The sequence below is a fragment of the Neodiprion fabricii genome, chromosome 5 (assembly GCF_021155785.1).
Source record: "Neodiprion fabricii isolate iyNeoFabr1 chromosome 5, iyNeoFabr1.1, whole genome shotgun sequence".
Classification (NCBI taxonomy): domain Eukaryota; kingdom Metazoa; phylum Arthropoda; class Insecta; order Hymenoptera; family Diprionidae; genus Neodiprion; species Neodiprion fabricii.
The window spans coordinates 13073337-13091829 of record NC_060243.1 but is presented as its reverse complement, the minus strand read 5'-3'; the positions used below and the strand labels follow the sequence as shown (position 1 = coordinate 13091829).

Sequence of the window (18493 nt, the reverse complement as noted above, 5' to 3'; positions counted from 1 at the left end):
TTATGTTATTGTTCAACATTTCAAAAATATATTCCCAAAATTTTAAGTCGATCTGAGCAAAAGTCTTGAAGTTATTGTCTAGTTAGTCTCTTGCCCTTTAACACTATAGCTCTGACAGCAGGTATAGGTACAGCTTATTCACTTCTATTGTTCTGGTCCATTATCCTGTTTCGAGAATATTTTATTTAGTAAAGACAGGTAAGTAAAGCCATAAAGACATATTTTATGTTTGTATGGATATACTATACACTGTACAATATTTTAAAATGAGAGACGAGCTTCAGTTTGTCGTTGTACGTTCGATCGGGCGCTTGTAATTGTTTCTCAAAACTACTTTCTCAAAGTCCGTGTTCACTGGCAGTTGAAAACTACTTAACCGATTCATTTCAAACTTGGTACACATTTTCTACATATAAAATACCTCCCCCCAACATTTAGTTGAAAATTTTTTTTTTACGTTAAGGGGATTCCCCACTTACAAAATGGAGGAGTTTTACATGAAAAATAGCAGTTTACACTTTAGATGGCCACCAAAAATTTTTAAATGAAAAAAAAATTAATCATAGAACGGTGGGGGGAGGATTTGATGATACTTTGACTAAATTTTAATTTTTTTTGATTTCAGATGATTTCCGACCGAGATATAGTGAACACCGCAAATTGTTTTTTTTTCTGAGACGTTCTGGGGCAAGCTCTATCACCGGCATGTTTTTCAATATTTCCGCATGAAAAAATTACAGAATATTATTAAAAGTATACGTGATAATGCACAAAAGGTTTGAATAAATTTGTTCACTCCATACTTTTAAAAAAAATTCACAAAAAAGTGGTTTTTTACGCTGAAAACCTTACTCCCCCCCTTAAACCGATCTCACCCCGACATTTGTGCATACACCACCGGCGGAAAGTTTCCGGACAAGAGTTAGAAAACGTGTCGGAACAATTTTTTACGCCATTTCGCCGGTAGTTGGCCTAGGCCAATTTGACTAATGGCATTTTAGAAAGAAGAGATTTACCTACATTTTGGCTTTTTAAAGAAATTGTTACGATTTTTTTGACACTCAGCAAACAGTTTTGACAACGACCATTTCTTGTCGTTTTTTTTGTTCTTTTGTGAGTGGACCCCGTTGGCAGTAAAAATATTTTTTATGAACTTCTCCGACTAAAATCATAAAGGGGGAAGCCTAAGCTTCAATTTCGTTTTTTAGAAAAATTTTTGCGATTTTTTTTCCCAGAAATATTTCGTTTCTTGATGAAAGGTAGACAATTTGAATATTGCTCCGTAGTACGAAAACGACGAGGCTTACAACAAAACCTCAAGACGGTAAAAAGTTGCATTATTTCTTGCTGAGTTCATGAAAATTTTTTCAGATTTTTTTTGTGAAATTTTTTTCAATCTATCTCTGGTCAGAGTCAGGCAAGTGTGCAAGGTCTCACTCAGCAAGAATTAATGCAACTTTTTACCGTCTTGAGGTTTCGTTGTCAACCTCGTCGTTTTCGTACTGCGGAGCAATATTCAAATTATCTACTTTGTATCAAAAAACGAAATATTTGTGGGAAAAAAAACTACAAAAATTTTTCTAAAAAACATTTTATTAAAAAATATTTTTACTGCAAACGGGGTCCACTCACAAAAGAACAAAAAAACGACAAGGAATGGTCGTTTTCAAAACTGCCTGCTAAGTGTCAAAAAATCGTAAACATTTTTTTAAAAAGCCAAGATGCAGGTAAATCTCCTCTCTTCAAAATGCCTTAGTCAAATTGGCCTAGACCAACTACCGGCGAAATGTCGTAAAAAACCGTTCCGGCACGTATTTCAACTCTTGTCCGAAAACTTTCCGCCAGTAGTGTATATTTTCTATATCCGCAAATTAGTAATTAAACATGTTATGCCAAAATTGATTCACACTAATTTCCTCACGGTGCCACTAATCAGACTGTGCCCGACAATATGATCGTAAAGGATCATGCAAAGGGCTGCTGTATTTGCACTGCGACATGGCGGGTTTTTCACCCCGTCATCGACCAGCACCTCCACTCCCAGGCGGAACCCAATAGATCCAGCAAGCGAGGGAAGAGTCCTGTCATGCCGCACGGACGACGATCAGAACTCGTTTGCGATTTTTTTTTTTTGTATCATTGCTAATGCTTGTTATTTTCCCCGCCAAATTCTCTGAGGTTACCGACGCTGTCATCACTGCCCGACCATTCCACACCGTCTACGCTGGCGACGAGGGAACCGGAGGGAACCGGAGGGAACCGGAGGGAACCGTCTATGACCGGTGAGAATTCCAAAGCACCGGACCCAGAAGTCGCGCTGTTGCTTGCTAATTCTACGCTGCCGCACATACCAACATCGCTACCGTTGCCCAGGGGTCGAGCTGCCTCCACCCAAGTCACCTCCAAAGTCCGGTCTTGCCACCCGGCATACATGACGACCACCTGAAATCTTCCCCTGGCAACTCCGAAGCCGAGAGACCGATGTTGAATGTGCAGCCCTCGCCGATAGCGACACAGCACAGCGAACAGACGGGCTATCTAGAGACCCGCTGGTCTCGTCGTCACGATGGAACAGCCCTTACTACCGCCGTAGTGCCACCGCGGGAGCGCGCAAAATGGAGCGCTCGGCTACTTCTCTCTCCCTTGCGTCGTGATACGATCGAGTACTTGGTTAGCGTTGTCGAGTTAAGAATTAAAAAAAAAAGTGATTCCTAATGTTTTGCCGGACTATATGCCAACTTTCTTGCCTCTTCTGTACCGCGTTGTTTTGTTGATTGTCACGAGTTACCCGGAGACGGAATCTCGTTACGCAGCGCTTAAGGTAGGCGGAAGCCAACACGAATCTCGCTGGCTTTTGTGATTTTTCCAGCCTCAGGCCATCTTTTCAAGCAACAGGTAGCCGGCTGGCTCAGTCGGCCATTTTGGTAACCGCCAGCTAGCCTCGTGGCGGCAAAGCCGATTTCACATAAGACTTCTTCCTATTTGACTCCTTAATAAATAATAAAGAGCTCTGAATCGTTATTCTGTGGCCTTCTGCCATTAACATTATGAGATTCAAAAACTAGAGCCGTCGGGTGCTGTGCCGCTTCTCGGCCATGCACCAGCTGGCGTTTCAGTGTGTGTGAGAAAGAGGAGGAGAGACTGTGATTGTGTGTACGCCCATGCCGTTAATGCCGAGCCTGAATTTGGCTTGTATTTTGCGGAATAACCGCTATTGATAATCGCTCTGCTTGGCTTTGCCTTTGAACGTTACTTATTGCTTATTTGAACTCTGTTGTTTGTTATCAACTACCGCATTGATTTATTGTAACTTACAATTAGGTGGAATTGTATCGAAGCGTGCCGTCACCTCTGTATTCGCTTGCCGTTGCTAATACTGACTTTGTTCACCCTCTGCTTGCCGTATTATAAAAATTTGTTTATATTTGCAGTTATATATAATTAATCAATGAACATTGCGTATATTTAATAAGGTACGACTAGGGAAGCACAATATTATTTATTTATTGATGTATTAAAACACGACCCGTCATTATATTCAAAATTCATTAAATCATCCATCCCATCAATCATTTATTCCATGCGTATATTGTTGAAAATGGTGTATATTGTTAAAATTAGAAATAATTGTGAAGAATTGTCTTTCAGTGTGGTACTGTTCTCTTGGATTGCACTATGCCTTAATTGTTTCTTCTTTTAAAATCGTCTCTCTTTGAAATGAAAAGGTTTCACCCCCTTTTCTAAAGATTTAGTAGTCGGTATGGATAAAAAAAGCTGAAGAGTTTTTCTGTCTTTGAATGAATAAAGTTGCTGCGTCAACCAGCATTCTTGTGAAAACAGACCTGTTTCAGACTTTAAACGAATAACACCACAGTTTGCAATAAAACATTATTTTGTCAACAATTTAATTTTCGCCACTTATTTGCTTCATAAGCTCAAGAACCCATATTTTATTGCGTAACTCCACCGAGAGTTACATTGGTGTCTGAAGCATGATATTTTTGAACTGTGTTGATGCATCAATTTAGTGCGCGATTTTTTCAAGATAAGTACCTCAAGGAATATTCGCTCTCGTCGTCAGGAAAGCTGCGGAGACAATTCTTTTCGAAAAGAAGCCCCGCAATAGCTGAACGTAGTAAAGCTTCTTCGCCAGCAACAAGAGGCTGTGGCTCTTCATCAATAGCAACTTCTAAAAGCAGCTGAACGTCAACAAGAAGTGGCATTCAACAGCAACAACAGCTTCTTCAACTACTGCAGGCGCAAGAGCTCCATCAGTGGGAACTACTCGAAGAGCGGGAAAAAGAACAACGAGAATTGCGCGTACAGCGGGAAGGAGAACAACGAGGACAGCGTGGACATCAGCACATGATCCTCGACGCTCGCTCTCGCTCAGAGAATCAGATGCATGAACTACTGCAGACTATGATGACTATTCTACTAGCCGATAGACGAGGAGACGAACCACGAACGCACCGACCTTCTCCTCTTTCCTCTTTCCCTGTCCATTTGGCGCAAGACCTAGGTTACGCTAAGGATAGTTCGAAGTCCATCAATTTTAGATCTAGAATACGAGAAGGAATCACTCATTTTGTGCCTCTCTCTCGTTCCGTAGCTCAAAGTGACCGCATCAGAAATACGATTCAGGGTACTCAAGAGAACATTGCTCATGTGATAACGTGCTTCGAAGGCCACTTGAGAGATGAGATCCTAAGATCGACGCACGCGCAAAATAATCCTCATTTAGACAAATCTTTTTTGAGCTGTACCGGACGTTGCCCGGAAGTTTGCCCAAACCTCGATAGACAGACGTCTTATTTACCTGGAACAAGACCTTCTGCATTAATAAAACCTCCAACTTTTGATGGAAAAGTTACGTGGTCGGATTTTGAAAACTAGTTTCTCGCGGTTGCTAATCGTAATTGTTGAAATATAATGACGAAGGAGTAAATTTATATCGTTTGCGCACACACCTCTCCCGTATATATCTGTCTCTTTTTGTAATCGCTCATAGAGCGAGCGGTCACGTGATGTGTGTATACACTCCGACACGTACATGCTTACACTTCGGGAAGACGGACAGTACTATACAGTTCAAGTGAAGTCGGTCGTAACTTACATGTCAAAACCGCGATGTACCAGGTATATATATTTTCCTGTTACTTATATTAATGGGCACACCTAGTGTGACAGCCTAAAAAAAGGCGATTTTTGGGAATTAAAAAAAAAACAACTACTGTATCAATTATTTTCAAATTTTAAGGGTATATTTATACATATTTTAAGAATACATAGTCAAATTTTTGAAGAAAAAAGTTAAATATTATTCGAGTTACACGCGATCTCCGACGGCGCTGAAAAAAAAGGTCCTCCACTACTGCAGTGTTTCCGGCCTTCAACGTGGATGAAACCTAAGAAAAAAATTCTTGATAAACTAGAAGATATTATCCATTATATTCACGTCCATGATATATCATACAAACAACAGGAATTAACAGGAACTTGGACTATTGATAAACGCAAATCATTGATTCCGCAACGTTTCGACCATTTTATTTGGCCTTCTTCAGGCATCTATAAACATACGTATAAATACAAAATATTTTAAACACAACGCATAATACATATAACAAGATTATACAATTAATAGCAAATAAATTTACCTCAATTTATAAGCGTAAACAATATAAATCTTCTTATACAACTTCATTAGCTCCTCATAAATAATTAACAAAATTCAAAAATTTATTAATTAAAAAGAACGCAGCTAACAGAACCGACTTGTACATGTAAATAAACTGTCGACCGCAGTCAACCTCAAAATATACATAAATGAGGAAACAGTAAGCGAATGAAGCGCCCTTGTTTCCCACATTCACCGCCGCGGGAATTCAAAACAATACTCTGAAACATTTCTATAATATCTGAGTCAAAACAAAAATTAAATACATTAAAATAGTCTAAACATTCAAAATAAAGTAAAACTAACGTGCGTCACCAAGATAATCGTTATAAACCGATAAAATCTCGTTGTACATTGCACTCAGATTCTGGGTGTCAGTACGCTTGTTTACCGTGTCATTAAGTTTAATCCAAACCATTTCACTAACCGATCTTTTTAACCAGTTATTCTCTAAATCCAAGATCTTCGCTTTGTCAAAATCAAACCCATGACCCGAGTCGAAGTAATGTGCGGCCAGCGCTGTTTTGTTCTCATCCAAGATTTTAACATTCCTACAACTATTCCTATGTTGGTAAATCCTATTTTTTAAATACTGTTTGGTTTGACCCACATAACACAGTCCACAAGAGCACGGGATCTTGTACACTACACCTGCTCTTTGATCCTGCTGCACTGGATCCTTTAACTTAGTGTATAATGATTTTATTTTATACACGTTATAATAAGCCAGCTTTACATTAGTACCTGTAAAACAACTATTAATTTTATGTGACAAGCCCGGAACAAAAGGAAACCGGCAGTACTTGATGAAATTCGTAGGACGAACTCCACCAACCCCACCATTTGCTTTATTCTCTTTAAACTTAATGATAGCTGCACGAACAAACGATCTTGGATAACTGTTATTAGTTAACAACATCTCAATTTTTTGATAATTGTCCTCATGATACTCCTCGCTGCTAAGTCTAAACATTCTATCCAGTAAAACATGAATCATTCCCACTTTCTGTGACATTGGGTGGTTGGAACAGAAATTCAAAATTCTTCCTGAACTAGTTGGTTTGGTGTACCAATTAGTCTTCAAATGGTTGTTGGATCTTTCAACCATGATATCTAGGAATGGAATACAACCATTCTGTTCCACTTCCATGGTGAACTGGATATTCTCTTCAAAGCTATTAAACAACTCCAAGACTCTGTTTAATTCCGTCTCAGGGACTGCAGCGATAGTATCATCTACGTACAATTTAATAAACGCAATGTTAAACGGGAGGGCCGTAATTATCTGTTGTAACACATAATTCATAACAATATTGGCCAACACCGGACTAGCTGGATTACCCATACTACAACCTTCAACCTGTCTGTACAACACCCCATTATACGTAAAATAACTGGTTTCAAAACAAAACTCTATAAGTTTAATAAGCAAATATTTAGGAACTTTATCTAAATGTTTGATGTTGTCCCAAGATTCATTAATGACCTTCAATACTAAATCCTTACGGATATTTGTAAACAACGAGACTACGTCAAGTGATATCGATCTATAATCACTATGTAATTCAACGTCTCTAATAAAATCAACGAATTGAAAAGAATTTAATAAATTAAAACTAAAAGTATCCACAACCGGTGTCAAAATTTCATGTACAACTCGCGACAACTTATAGCTAGGAGATTGTATGCAACTCACTACCGGACGTAACTTGCAAGTTGGTTTGTGCGTCTTACGTAGTCCATATATCCGTGGTGCTCGAGTATAGCTCGACCGAAGGTTCTTCTCTTCAGCTTCGTCAATCACACCCGAAGATGCTAGCTCCGCCACCAGGTTATTGGCTCTTTTTTGGTACGTGAGAGTTGGATCTCTATGAAGAGGTAGGTAAGTTGTCCTGTCACTAATTAGTGCGCTCATCTCTCTCTCGTACTCTTCTCGGAACATGATGACAGTTGAGTTCCCCTTGTCTGATCTTGATACCACTAAATCTTCATTTTCTCTCAAAAACTTTTTTGTAACGATTAAATCTTTATTTAACATTAGACGGTCTTCAGAACGTGATTGTCCCTTACAAAAATTGGATAAAATGTTGATACTTTTAGATCTCTGATTTTCTTTCACTGCGGATAAGTCAGCCTCATTACAATTGTCTAACTTTACTGCACTGATGCAATACTCTAGATCTTTAATAACTTCAGGAACTATAGTGATCTTATTTTGGATCTGTAGCCCAAAGTTTGGCTCCAGGCTTAGCGTTCTGTAAACTTGTTTGGGGAGTTCTCTATTAGTGTAATTAAAAACACATTTGTTTGCATCCGGTAACCTGATGCCATTTAAACGTTGTTGTACCAACTCCTCCAACTTCTTCATGTTAACCTCTTTGATCCTCGTAAAGATTTTTGAAAACCTCACCTTGTTCACAGATTTACAATTGTCAAACAAGGGCTGTGGTATTAAACTCTTCAGTTGGTTACATATCTCTCCCAGCTCTTAATTCACTTTCTGTAGCTTCCAAATAGTAATTTTAATTTCAACGTTCAACACTGACTTCTGAAAATTATGTATGAGCTTGTCCCCGAGATTCTTGAAAGGATGGTATTCAAGAGTCAAGGAATATGTGCACTTCAGGTTGTTACTAATATGCTTGGGAATTACCTTGTTGGAGCGACATTGGAGTAAAAAGACTCTTCTGTTCAGCAAACCAGCACGTGTGGATGTCAATTTTGCCCAAGATTTAATTAGGTGAAGTGCTCTGTCTCCATATGTATGCTTAACGAAGTTGAAAAATCCTCATAAATCCTCATAATTGTATAATCTTGTTATATGTATTATGCGTTGTGTTTAAAATATTTTGTATTCATATGTATGTTTATAGACGCCTGAAGAAGGCCAAATAAAATGGTCGAAACGTTGCGGAATCAATGATTTGCGTTTATCAATAGTCCAAGTTCCTGTTAATTCCTGTTGTTTTTTTTCTAGAAGATATTGTCCGTACAATGACCTACCAGTTTTTTGATTTTTTTTTTTTTGCCAAACACGACCAAAATTTTGGGTAAAATTCAACTTTTTTTTTAAAAACGCCGCCATGTTGTCAATTTTTGATTTTTTTTCGACCGTAGGTCATTGTACGGACAATATCTGCTAGTTCAACAAGAATTTTTTTTAGGTTTCATCCACGGAGATGGCCGGAATCACTGCAGTAATGGAAGACCTTTTTTTTCAGCGCCGTCGGAGATCGCGTGTAACTCGAATAATATTTAATTTTTTTCTTCAAAAATTTTACTATGTATTCTTGAAATATGTATAAATATACCCGTAAAATTTGAAAATAATTGATACAGTAGTTGTTTTTTTTTTTTTAATTCCCAAAAATCGCCGTTTTTTAGGCTGTCACACTAGATGTGCCCCTTGAATGTTCTTTCTACCAAACAAACTAAGTACATTTATTTCTATGATATGAAATCAACAGTAATCTTTGGGATTCCGCTTCGAAAGCAGCCACTCTTGACACTAGTCTGCGTGGTCCAACCATTACCGTTTTATCCACTATGTTTCCAATATACATAATGAATTACGAAAAATTGAGTTCCGCTCTTAGACTGAGGTACGGGAGTGAACACCTCGAGAAATTACATTTGACCCAACTTCAGAATAGACGCCAAAATCGCGACGTAGATTCAACCTCCCCGGGTCAGGAGATAGATCGTTCAACTAAAACCGCAATTCCGGATGCAGATCGTCTGAGAGAGTTCTCTACAGTAGAAGCATTTGTAAGAGCAATACGCGATCCCGATATCAGACTCGCGGTTAGCACTTCAGGGGTTTCTACGCTTCGAAAAACTATAGTTAAGGCTTTCGAGATAGAGGCCTTGAGTGGAGAACATCTAGGAGTAGCTAAAATTTGTCAACTTGCAGTTTCAAAAAACTTACCTAAGGAAAGACAGACGGTGGGTTCAGAAGAGACCTCGTCTAACAGACAAAAGAATAATCAAAAATATAGAAACATGAATAATCGCGGTTCCTCTCGGAACCATTACAAACTATTAAGAAAATTGCGGGCATGAACGTGTTCAACCAGTCTTGAACTGTTTATTTTGTAAAAAAAAGGACATGATAACAATCATTGTTTTACATTAAAAAACTTTGCCGGAGAACCGCCTCAGGACTTGAATTTCAGAAATTTGAATTGGTGTAATAGGGAGACAACTAACAACAAGTGAGATGGTGATCGTTAACCAAGTATCTCGACCGGAGCTGGTACAAGAAACTAGCTCTAGATGATTCAAGTCAGGTTTGATATGTTTCTTCGCCAGGGGCTTGTTATTTTCTGTCGTGAGTACGCTCGATTCAGTTTTGTTACCTTCTAGAATTTTGTTCTTCAAAATCGAGTTTAGGGACGGTTAGGCTTTGATTTTGAATAACCTGAATGAAGTCCCGGTTATTCTCTAGACCCGACAAGCGACCATTTGATTTTCATAACTTTTCTAACCCATCTGTCAGTTTTCACAAATTTTCCCAGATTAACCTGCTGAGAGACCTCCGTCTTTCTTATCCTATTCCCGATGATGGCTGGTGGTCCCCGATTTCGGCTGATATTCGAAGGCCTAGACACGTTTCAGATAAGATCGTTTGAATCTTATGTTGACTCCTAAATGTTTAACATAAGTTCTTGTAAGATATGTATGTGATCTCCAGGAGGGGGAGACATGGAGAGAGCGTGGCATCAGCTTTGAGAGCGAGTCAGTTACCATATAGAGACGTAATAATAAACACCGTTATACTCGATACCTGGTCTCGTGATTTCTCACCTCCTAAACCTTACAGTGGCGACGAGGATAGGAGTAAAAAAAAAAAAAAGGACTGAATGGCGGAAAGTGACGCACATAGTGAAAATAAGAAAGTATCGTGGATCTACAAGTTAAATAAAGTTCAAGTGATCAAAAAACTAAAAGGCAAGTATAACGTGGACGCTGAAGAAACGGAAACCTTAGACGTTTTACGAAAAGTACTTAAACTGAAATTTCAAGAATCACGTCAGAAACCTCAAACTAAAGCGGAAACTGAGGAAGAGCAAAAATCCGAAGCAGATCTAGAGGAAAAGCAAAAACCGAAGGTGAGCTCTAAAAAAGAAATAAAAGAAGCAAGGAAAATGGCGTACAAAGCAGGCCTCGATTTCGACATTGAGAAGAATGATTGGGAACAATTTACAGATAGGATGGATCTGTATTTTATAGCCAATAACATTACAGATGTTAACAAAAAGCGGGCTATATTATTTACTAAAGTAAACGCAAAAACGCATGACACCATCTGCAAAATTTTTGCCCCGAAAAAACCTGCGGAAATAGAAATAACGGTCCTGATAAAACAGATAACCGAATATTTAAAACCTAAAGTAAACGTAACGGTTTTAAGAGCCCAATTTCGACGATGCATGCAAAATAAAAAGGAACCTATCGCACAGTATATGGCAGCTCTAAAGGAGTTAGCAAAAAAATGCGAGTTTTCAGATGTTGACGAGGCGATCAAGGATCAATTCATCAGCAGCATCATAGAAGAAGAAACAAAGATGGAACTATTCAAAGCGGATAAGCTAACATTGGATAACGCCATAAAGGTGGCTTCAGCGGTCAAAGAGGCAAGAGCAGCGGTTCAAAAGGTAAACATTGCGGCAGAAAATCGACAATCTGAAGAAGCAACTACAGCCGAGGTAAACATGATGTATAAGAATGGCAAAAAATATAAAAGCCGAAATGAAGGTGAGAAGCAACGGAATAAAAATAGAGATCCCAAATGTACGTGTTGTGGAATAAAAGACCACAACAAAGAAAAATGTTGGCATAAAAATAAAATATGCTCTAATTGCGGTAAGCCAGGGCATTTACAGAAAATTTGCAAAAATGAAAATCCAGAAAAACGACGATCAATTAAACAAATTGAACAGGAACCTAATACTGAAGAAAAGGATAGCGACGTCGAGGATTTCATTGAACGAGGTAGCGGATTTTTGAACGTTGAGACGGAAGAAGATATACTAAATATAGAGCGACTCGAGCCACAATTTTTAGAAGTCAACATCGAAGAACAAATTATGGCAATGGAAATGGACACAGGGGCTGGGATTTCATTGATTAGTAAGACAGATTATGAAAAATTCTTTGAACAGGCAAAAATCGTAAGCGCAGACTTGTCTATAAAATATTATACGGGAAAAAAACGCAAACTAATCGGCATGCTTAAAAATGTCAAAATTCAATATAACCAAGTAAAAGCAATAGGTAATCTGTATATTATAGAAAATAAGAAAAGGAACGTGCCTATAATCGGGAGAGATTGGCTCTCAAAACTAGGGCTGTGGCCATTAGAGCTAAAACAACAAAAAATTTATAAAATAGATTATGATGAAACGGATAATGAAAAAATAATGATGAAGTTATTGATGAAATATAAGGATTTATTTACAGATGGGATGGGAACGTATACGAAAGATAAATTTAAACTCAAAATAAAAGAAAATACAACACCTATTTATATCAAAGTACGACATGGCGCTCATGGCGCATCAAAATAAGAAACCGCCTGATAAATCGGATTATTTAATTTGTCACCCACGCGTTAAAAATCAAATAGTGATCTGTGTGATTTGTGAAGATGCATATCACATTTCTGAATACGATGAAAAAACAAGACATGTCGGGAAGTTTTTAATAATCTGCTCGAAACATGCACATGTGAATCTAACCTCAAAAGTGAGTGAGAAAACATTGAATGAAAATGCAAAAACAATTATCGCGCAAGTAAAACTACATGAGAAAAAGAAACTACAGGATGAAATGCTTGAAAACATCTCCAGTAACCTTTCAAAAGGTGAGACTAGCAAGCAAGACAAAACTCTCCTCGGAGAAGACGACGGCGTGATATATGCTCTCAAAAATGAAAATGCTCTCCTGAAACAGTTGAACTGTGAGTTACAGGAAAAATGCAAACTCCTGAAAGAATTGAAAGAAGTAAACACAGAAAAAGCAGGAAAATCATACGCAAGCATACTCACTGAAAAAACAAGTATAAATCAACAAGTACCTGACATCATAATAAAAGCCAAACAATCAGACAAGAATGGACAAACCTACGACACAGTTGTTCAAACTATTTGTGAAGAAACAGCCTTACCAGTGAAACGAGTTTTCAATAAAAAAGACGGCACTACCATTATTAAATGCCAATTTAAAAAGCATACACAAGAAATGCAAGATATTTTGATAGAAAAAATTGGAACAAACTTCGAAATTGAACAAGACAAGCTAAAAAACCCAAGAATGAAACTGGTGGGTATCGAAAATTACATGAACAAGGAAGATCTAGAATTTGACATCAACGAGAGGAATTTTAGTACGCTTGAAACAAAATGCACTGTTCTGGACACATACAAAACAAAAAACACGCAGAAAACGGCAATAATTGAGGTTACGGCTGAAATCTACACTCTCATCAGGAAGAACAATTATAAGATCTATGTGGGACACCAGTGCTGTAGGGCTTATGATGATCTCAACATGAAACCGTGCATAAAATGCGGAAGGTACGGACATAGCTGGAAAAAATGCGAACTTGAAGTTTACTTGAAATGTGCAGGAAACCATACATTTAGCGCATGCGACCAGGAAACTGTGAAGTGTACGAACTGTGTTTACGGGAACTCTAAATACTCAAAACATTATGACGTCAACCACATGGCGACAGACACCAGTAAATGCGAATATTTGAGATATAAGATCTCGAAGTATATTGGAACCACAGATTACCCAACTAAACCCGACATTCCGAGATATATTGACAACATAGGACCAGACAAACACAAGAGGGCGAGCCGAGCAGCTTCACCAGCAGTGATACGTCACCAGAAGGCGCGGGAAACGTGAATATCAAAAGTAGCGTAGCAGAAGGAAATTTTGTCCCCGGCGGGGACTATCATACAACAGAAGATGAAACGAATGGTGAAGAATACACAGGCACAACATCAGAAGAAGAAATTCCTGATTTATACACACTCAACAAATGCCTTAGAAATAAAAATAACATCATATTTTTATTATTGAACATAAGAAGCTTGAAATGCAATTTAGAACTATTAGAGACTTTTGTTGAGGGTGTCAAGACCAAGCCTGATATAATAGTTTGCACGGAGTCTTGGAATTTACCACATGTTGATAGTAATAACCTGAAAGGGTATAACTTGTACTATAACTATGGTCTGATAAATAAGTCAGATGGAGTGGTTATGTACGTAAAAACAGAGCTACAGCAGGAAAGTATGGTAGAAGTGTTTGGAAATTTAAAAATAATAACAACTACAATAGTAGTGAACAAAAGAAAGCTCAAGGTATCGGGTATATATAGATGTCACGACTGTGACAAAAGTTTTTTTGTTAATGTGATGAAACAATTTTTAAAAATGCATGCAAAAAATAAAAATCACATAATCCTAGGTGATTTTAATATTGACATTCTAAAATTGGATGACATAGACACAGAAAATTACCTCAACAATTACTTAGAAAATGGGTATACGCCATGCTTCAACAAAATAACAAAGCCCAGTAGCTGTGATCCAAACAAGGGGTCATGTATTGATAATATTTTCGTCAAAACCGAAAAAACGTTCATGAGATCTCTAAAACTAACTACCCCATACCCAGACCACTATCTTCTGCTCTTGCAACTCGGGAACGAGGAAGTTCAGGAAGAAAGCAGGGAAACTGAATATATTAACTATAAAAAGTTGAAGCTCACTTGTGAAAAGACAGATTGGCGTGAAATAATGAACATCCCTGATCCAAATACGGCTACTAACCATTTGATTTCATTAATTCAAACAGTCATTCGAGAATCTAGTTTTAAAAAAAAGGGAAATAAACTAAAACCTAGAAAAAGTTGGATCACTCCAGCAATAATACAATCTACTCAAAACAAAATGAAACTATATAAATTATGGAAAGACGAACCAGAGAATATAGATTTGAAATTGCAATATACAAATTATGAAAAAAGGTTGAAAAAAATTATACAAACTGCTAAGAACTCTCACGACAACCAAGAGCTGTACGCTAAATTGGGGGACAATAAAAAATTATGGAAATTCATCAATGCAAAAATAAATGGTAGTAAGAAACGAAACAATAATATTGATTTTTTGAATGTAAATGGGGTAAAAGTAGGGTCAGAAAAAGAAATGGCAAATAGTTTCAACAATTTTTTCAGTACGGTGGGAACATCCCTTGCAAAAAAAATAGTAGCACCAGAAAATCAGATCAGAATGCCTAAATACTCTGGTGTTGACCAATCTTACTTCTGTCTAATATTGCCAAGGTTTTCGAAAAGTTGTTGCACAAAAGACTTTCCAACTTCATCAAGGAAAATGAATTGATCGTTAGCATGCAATACGGTTTTAGACAAGGCAAGGGCACAAAAGATGCGCTGGCTTTCGTCACTAATACACTCTATCAAAATATAGACAAAACGAATGCCACCATTGTCACTTTCCTGGATTTGGCAAAGGCTTTCGACACCGTAAACTTTGAAATTTTCTTCAGGAAATTATACAGATACGGTATTAGGGGAAAGGCATTAGACATTATCAAAAGCTATCTGACAGATAGAACGCAGGTTGTAAATTTAAATAGCACCAAAAGCAAAGAAACAAAGGTTGAAATGGGAGTGCCGCAAGGTTCAATTTTAGGGCCACTGCTTTTTGTTTTATACATAAATGATATTTTCGATGAATTGCCACAAGGATGTATTGTTTCTTTTGCTGATGATACTTCGATAATTAGCACCGACTCAACTTGGGAGCAAGCAAGACTCAAAATGGTGAATTATTTAGATAAAATTGGAGACTGGCTCAAACATAACAAATTAACTTTAAATGTAGAAAAAACTGTGTTCATCCCTTTTGGGGCTTATCAAGTCAGCATTCCGACAGAGTTCACAATTACCATTAACGGTATGGAAATAAAGAGAGTACAGAGTACAAAGTACTTGGGGGTTATCTTTGATAGTCATCTCAGGTGGAATTTTCAAATAGAGCACATTATTAAAAAAACCAGATATTTGCTCTACGTTTTCTGGAGACTAACGCATTTCGCTCATAAAAAAATTCTGGTAATGATGTACCATGCACTTTTTGGAAGTGTAGCTCACTACGGTATAATAGCATGGGGTGGAGCATACGGAAATGTAATGGACTCTCTTGAGAGGGTCCAGCACAGACTATGGAAGATAATTGCACGAAATAATGCTGATTTGACGGAACCTCTAAACATCCGCGAGACTTACACATTGGAGTCACTGCTATATCATTATGACGACTTGAAAACCAAATACACCCAATCGGGGAGCAATACTAGAAACAAAACCATTGCTATACCAAAGACCTCCAAAACCATAGGCTTTAAAAATCATGTGATTCAGGGAATAAAAAGCTATAACAGACTCACGCATGAGCTGAAAATATTAGAATGTAGTAAAAAAAATATAAAGAGGCAAATAAAAAGCTACCAAATATCACAAAGAAACTACTCAAGCACCGAAAAACTACAACAAAAATGATCATTTTATTTTATATTCACATTATATTTTATTATATTATTATTATTATTATTGATAAACCTTCTTAGTTATATCTTAAATAACTATTTTGTTATTTTTTTCTTTATCTACTTTCGCCAGTCCTGCGCACAGACATGCTAAATGTCTCTGCAGGGTATATATTATTGTCCTTGGGACTATTAGTCTTAAGTCAAGTATGTATACAATGTAAATTGCTGGTTTAAATATACAAATATACAAATTTACAAAAAACCGCGCACAGTTCCATTCGCGTTACGGGAAAAAATGAGCCAAGAGCTTGACAGACTGGTGCATGAAAAAGTGTACGAGCCAGTGGAGGCAAGTGAATGGGCAAACCCTATTGTACCGATAATTAAACCCGATGGAAAACTGAGAATTTGCGCGGATTATAAAGTCACGATAAACCCACATATAATGATTGATAAACACCATATCCCATCTGTGAATGAAATTTTGGCCCAGATGTATAGTGGGGTATATTATTCAAGAGTCGATTTGAAAGAGGCATATGCACAAGTTGAAATTGAACAAGATTCGAAAAAATATTTCACTATTAGTACCCATGTGGGGTTGTTTCAGCCAAATAAGCTGCAAAATGGGGTCGCCTCCGCCCCAGGTTTTTTTCAAAAAAATATGGTTCAATTATTAAAACACATGAAAAACGCGGCGAAAGCGTTGTCAAAAAGTGAAAAAGCATATGCAATAATTGATAAAGAGGCAAAGGCCGTTATCTACGGGATATCCAAATTCTATGACTATTTATATGGACATGAATTTGTTATAAAAACGGACCATGAACCGTTGGTAAGAATCTTTGGGCCGAAAATGGGCATACCAATAATGGCAGCTAGGAGACTGCAAAGGTACGCACATTTTCTAAGTGCCTTTAACTTCCAAATTAAATATATTAGATCTAAAGAAAATTGTGCCGATGGTCTGTCAGGGCTCTTGGCACATGAGAAAAATAAAGAGATTGACAAAGAAGAATATAGTTACTTGAACTATATAAATGAATCAAATTTCTTATGTCTTGATTGGAAAATCGTGAGCCAAGAGTCTCGAAAAGATAAAATCATATCTCAAGTTATACGTTATTAAAATGATGGATGGCCTGAAAAGTCAAAATTAAAAAATGAATTGACCCCGTATTTCCTCGAAAAAGATGAACTGGCTATTGAGCAAAATTGCCTTATGTGGGGTTATAGGGTAATTATCCCTGAAAAATTGAGACCTAAAGTTTTAGCACAGTTACACTTAACACATATGGGCATAGTTGAAATGAAATCAATAGCAAGGTCTTTTTTCTGGTGGCCGGGCATAGATAAAGGTATAGAAGAAGAGGCAAGAGGATGCAGGGAATGTGTGCAAGAACGAGATAGTCCAATAGCCGCTAAATTGAACTCTTGGCAATGGCCAAATGAGCCATGGCAAAGACTTCATACAGATTTAATTGGTCCTTTGGACGGAAATTACTTTTTACTAATTATTGATGCGCACTCAAAATGGCCAGAAATTTTTCAGTTTGAGTCAATCAATTCACAAACATTAATAAAGTATTTCAAAGAACTTTTCGCGAGATTTGGGCTACCAAAACAGGTTGTCAGTGACAATGGGCGACAATATGTAAGCGATGAATTTGAACTTTTCCTTAAAAAACACGGAATTAAACATATACTTGCCCCGGTGAAACACCCTCAATCAAATGGGGCCCCAGAGAATATGGTGAAGACTTTTAAGAAAAAGTTCAAAGCGCTGCAACGCCAAGGAATAAATGTTCAAAATGCGCTGCAAATGTTCTTATTTGATTATCGATCAACGAAGCACAACACAACGGTGGAATCGCCCGCTAAATTATTAGTCAATAGACAATTACGTACTCGTTTTAATTTACTGCACCCAAATATTGAGGAAACGATTGGAAAAGCATTGGAACCTCAGAAAGTAAATAACAGAGGGGGAAGAGAAATGAACTTTAAAGAACGCGATTTTGTATGGGCTAAGTGTTTTCGTAGAAACAGAGATCTTTGGGAAGAGGCCGTGATCTCAAAAGTTTTAGGACCAGTAACGTATATAGTTACTTAGAAGGACGGGGGGCGTGATAAACGCCATCTCGATCGAACAGTTTTACGGGAGGAAAAAACGATCCTCCAAGAACCCAACCCCCAGCCTAGAAGATCTTTGCGTCTAAA

The 18493-nt window shown here is 37.6% G+C and overlaps 1 protein-coding gene across 8 annotated transcripts in view; it reads right to left on the bottom strand.

The window, feature by feature from the left end:
• The window catches only part of LOC124183578 (sodium/calcium exchanger 1), a 1216563-nt gene that overhangs the window by 1068903 nt on the left and 129167 nt on the right, over positions 1-18493 (bottom strand). The gene's annotated exons all lie outside the window — the stretch shown is intronic.